Raw genomic sequence first — 4922 nt, 5'->3', positions numbered from 1 at the left:
GGAACTCGTCAAAATACAAACTAACCAATAGAAATGAAGAGTTATCAGCCATGTGATCATATCATATGATAAACAGAAAGTAAAAAAAAATACTACGCTTAAGGCAACTTTTGCCTTCATTCTGTCATATTGAGTCAAATAAGGACTTTCACCTGAAATGTGTGTTTGAAAATAAGTAAATACAATTATTATGTTGTTCCGATCTTGAATAATAAAAAAAACAACCTTTTCACGGATGCGAAGAACTTAGTTACATTAACTCTAGAGCTCTCTCTGCTGGCGGTTGTAACTGCACCTTCCCTGATTTTATACCGAAAAGTAAACGTCATAGATTAAAACCCAGAAAGCCAGTGATCAGCAGAATCTTATGGATTTACCGGATTCAAATGGACACTTGCTTTCCTACAATGACTTTAGCTTGAAGAGACATTTTTTCTGTCATCCAAAACTGTTATTCTGTGTTATCAATCCTATCTCTAAACCATTCTTGCTCTTCGCGAATGAAGTTATCCTTCATTTCAATTATATATCGTAGAGTACAGGAATTTAAAGAAATGGATCCCATTAAGAGCAAAAAGTTAAGAACAGATTATTTAAAATACCCGATATTGCCAAAGTCGAAAGAAATCCATTTTACACTAATTAACAATATTTATCCGTCTAGCGAACTCCTCATACTTAGTTTCAACTTTGAAACTATCTGTGCATTTTGTAACTCTAATTTAGAAACCACAAATCACATATTTTACAAATGCGAATTCTTTTAAATTCTGAAGTCAACTTGTTTAAAAAAAAAACAAAAAAAAAAACAAAAAAACATTGCTGTTAATCGTTTATTTCAGAGGGATGTTTTATATGGCATTGTACTTTATAAGATGAACAGCCTGCTAGTGAATTCAGTTCTCATAATGGTTACATACATTACATTCATAAGTCTAAGTTTATAAAGTCCCCCCAATCTTTAATACATTCTATAACGAATTTAAATTATACTGCTTTATTCTTTATTCATCCCAAAGGGAAATTAAATAATTGTTTCTCTTTTTGTTGTTGCTAAATTATTGTTGTTCCACTCTGCACAATCCTTGCAGTGACTAAATGTCATGGGTCTTGTTCTTTGTACAATGCCTTTGAATGAATAAAGATAAAGAAAAAAGTGATCAGCAGAATCAGCATTAGCATTTAGGAAGCTACACAAATAGTATTTATTATTCTTGTTCTTTGTTATGTGAAATTTGGTTCACACCACAGGGATAGGCTACAGGCTACAACCATTACTTAGGTTTTAATTGATGCAAAAAAAAAAAAAAGGAAATAAATTATTAATGAATTTTAGAAGTAATTACAATTTTATTGTATGCTTTATCTAATATATATAATAACAATTCAAAGGAAGTGCTGTAAGCCCCCCAAACTGTAAGCCCAAACAGACATGTTAACTGTAGCGTGCACTGTTGGAAATCTCTGTAAACCCTATAACCACGCAAACAATCTGGAACACACTCAAAGCTCCTCCTTTTGTGAGGTTTCAGAGTCTGTTCTGCAGCTGAGTACACTGAGATCAGATGTAGCAGTGAGCCTCTCTCCACAGCTGGGACTTTGACCACATGAAACATGTGCCTTGCTGTGTTGGCACCAGCCAAGTGAATAGAAAGCTGACTCTTATTGAGGAACAATAAGAAATTAAATAACACCATATGAGACCAAGCTGGAAAATACAATTTAAAATGTTTTTTTTTTTGACAATCATCTGTTGTTTAAAAATATGAAATTGGAGTTTTGTTGGTTTATTAATTGCCTATATTAAGTACATTTCCCTTTTTACTTTAAGTTAGGTAAAGACAGATTGGCTGATATTAAAACTGAGGATAACAGACAATAAGAAAAGTCGAATTTAATGTAAGGAGTTCCCAACCTTTACATTCCGGTCAGGAAATAATTCTGATCTCAAATCATCTTGCTCCATCTGTGCTAACTAAACTTTTGAAATTCTGAATTAGTTTATTTTAAAACAGATAAAAAAGTATTTAATTTGGTCCTCTCTGTTTATTGTTTTTTGTCACTTTATGTAAGTTGTCTTGGGAAAATATTCAGAACCATTAAATTTGTATTTGTTTTAGATTTTATGATTGATTGACAAATGTAGTGCATCATTCTGAAATGGAAGGGAAAATCACACATTGTTTTCTAAATGCTTTACAACTAAAAATCTGTAGAGTAGCATGCAGCTGTATTTAGCCGCAATGAGTCAGTACTCTGTAAAACTTCCTTTTGCCGAGATTACAGTGGCAAGTCCTTTGGGGTTTGTCATTACCAACTTTGTGCATCTAGAGACTGAAATTCTTGCTCATTCTTGGTAGCAAAATAGCTCAAGCTTAGAATGTATGGAGAGCATATGCGAACACCAGTTGTTAAGTCCTGTCACAGATTCACAATTTGTGTAAAGTAAAAGGTTTGATTAGACAATTTCAACCCATAAAAATGATTTATAGCTCTAAACCTTTCCATTGTTACTGTGGCTATATGTTTATGGTTGCTGTCATGCTGAAAGGTGTACCTCCATCCTAGTCTTGTATTTATTTCCATCCATCTTCTCATCAATTCTGACCAGCTTCTTTATCCCTGCTGAAGAAAACTATCCCCACAGCATGATGCTGCTACCATCATATTGTATAATGGGATGTTGTTTTCAGGGTGAAATGCATTATTAGTTTTCCCCCTCTGAAAGCGCTGCTCTTGTAGGCCAAATCAACAGCTTTTGTCTTACAGTCCGTCCACTGAATCACAGAACCCATATATGTAACATTTTTGTTTCATTCTCGGTCTCCAGATTTAACACTTGCCTCTGGTTTGGTGGGTATAGGCCCAGTACACGTATTTCATTCAGGCCTCAGACTATGTAAAATGGGAAAAACTAAAAATCACCTTCAGAGATTTAGTACTGTCTAAAAGCAGTTATCTGCTTCTTTAAGCAGTCGCCACAGTAGATTATCTGCCTCTCAATCTGTCCCCAGCATCTTCCTCTGTCACACCAACCCTTCTTCACTAACATAAAACTTCTCCCTGTTCTCTTTTCCTTCTCCCTGGAAGCTCTATATTCAACATCCTTTATCCAAGACATCCACTATCTCTCCTCTACATATGTCCAAACCATTTCAGATTTACCTCTCTAACTTTGTCCAAAAGTCTCAACCTGTCTCTTTGGTGTACTCATTCCAAATCCTGTCCATTTAAATCACATTGAATGAGAATATTACTTTTAGCCCTGCCTCCTGTCTCTCTGTCACTCCCACTGTCTCCAAACAATACATTCTAGCAGGTCACTCCACCATTTTGATAACTGTACTTTTCATTCTTGGCACACTCTTCTACATATCGTTGTGCACTTCCTTGTTGCTTTGGGTGGTGGGTCCTTGGAGTTTAAAGTCATCCACCTTCAGTACCTGTACTTGTTACAGCTTTACTGTTCCACCTATCTACCTCTTATTTAAAGGTAATACACATTTATCTTAACCTTTTCAATTAGGTAGCTGTTACTTTTCTTTCAGTTCAGACTCTTTTTACCAACAGCTTGTTCATATACTAACTGAATAACAGCAATGAAGGTCTTACCCAAAGGTAACCTGTTTTTAGTGGTAAAATGATTGTTAGTCATAAAAGAGTAACTCTCTTCATAATAGACACTCAAACTCAGAGTATGTCTGTTTTTTTTATTTGTGCATTTATATACACATATAAAAAATAAGGACATATGTACAATGATAATAAATATTGACAAGTTTGTACAAGTGAAATAAGTTACTTAAGATATTTTAAAAACAAACAAAACAATAACAGGCAAAAAAAATGGGCCAAAATAATCCAAATAATAATGCAAGAACACAGCAGAACCTAAAGCATTATGGGAGAAAATATTCAAGGGCTTGAGAGCCGAGAAAATGCACATTAAGAACGTTACACATGCATGTTTTTCAAGCTTTAGACCAGTTTTCCTTTGTCTTTTAAATTTTTCAACATTACAGAGTGAAAATAACAAGCCTGATTGTAAAAAGGAGAAATATTAAGACACAACCAAGTACCAGTGTAAAGAGCTAATTTGTTTTTTAGCTTTCTGCCTCAAGAGGTTAAAAATGAAGTGAGCAGTTTGTCTCTGATTTGCTTCGAATCAGAATCTTTGTACAGTATTTGGCTTTCAGGGGCTGAAAACGCTTTCTAATTTCAGCCTTTCTTAATGTAGGGGAGATTAAAAAAATATATCGGCCCAGGAGATCAGCACTGACATGTAAACAGGAAACAAACAGTAGCTTCCTCAGTTTCAGACACGTTTTGCCTTTTGCTTGAAGTTTAGCCGCAGATAAAAAATGCAGGAAAGCTGCTGACATCAGCTCAGTGTAGCAAAGGGGACGGATTGCTGAGACTTAAATATCGATCTGGAATCAAATAAAATTTATTTAGGAACGTCAACAGGAACAAAAGCAACTGCAGTCTACTTTGGCTTTTTTTCAGAAAGGCGAAGAGGCACAGAGAAAGTTAACGTGTTGAATTACAGCCATGAATTTACTGTACAACTCTTGAAGCATAAAATCAGATTTCTTTTTTTTCTTCCTTTCAACAGATCTTTAGTGTTGCACAACATTAGAGCCTGGAAAAAGTCCAAAAGGGATTGAAATGTTTCATTTTTGTACAGGGATGATCATATCAAAGAGCAGTCCACTTGCAGAGAAGATCATGCAACAGTAGGAGGAAGTGCTGATGGATGACGACCTCCTCAGTCGTAGGGTTCTTTTGATTTTCTTCAGCTATTTTTTTCCACTGAACACAGTACACAGTGGGAACAACAGAAGGTACTTTAATTTGCAGTTCCTTCATGGGTTCCTCTGGTCTCCACAGGCACATCCACAAAATACACGATGAAAAATACA

At 35.1% G+C, this 4922-nt stretch overlaps 1 protein-coding gene across 4 annotated transcripts in view; it reads right to left on the bottom strand.

Annotated features, from left to right (window-relative positions):
* Positions 1-3696: 3696 nt before the first annotated feature.
* sema4c (sema domain, immunoglobulin domain (Ig), transmembrane domain (TM) and short cytoplasmic domain, (semaphorin) 4C) overlaps positions 3697-4922 on the bottom strand; it is a 132454-nt gene continuing 131228 nt past the window's right edge. For all 4 annotated transcript variants that reach the window (XM_047381904.1, XM_047381903.1, XM_047381905.1 and 1 more), the window contains one exon: positions 3697-4922. The gene's annotated coding sequence lies outside the window, so the exon portion shown is untranslated.

This window comes from Girardinichthys multiradiatus, chromosome 12 (genome assembly GCF_021462225.1).
Source record: "Girardinichthys multiradiatus isolate DD_20200921_A chromosome 12, DD_fGirMul_XY1, whole genome shotgun sequence".
Taxonomy (NCBI): Eukaryota; Metazoa; Chordata; class Actinopteri; order Cyprinodontiformes; family Goodeidae; genus Girardinichthys; species Girardinichthys multiradiatus.
The sequence above is the reverse complement of the archived record's forward strand: the minus strand, read 5'-3'. Positions and strand labels throughout refer to the sequence as shown.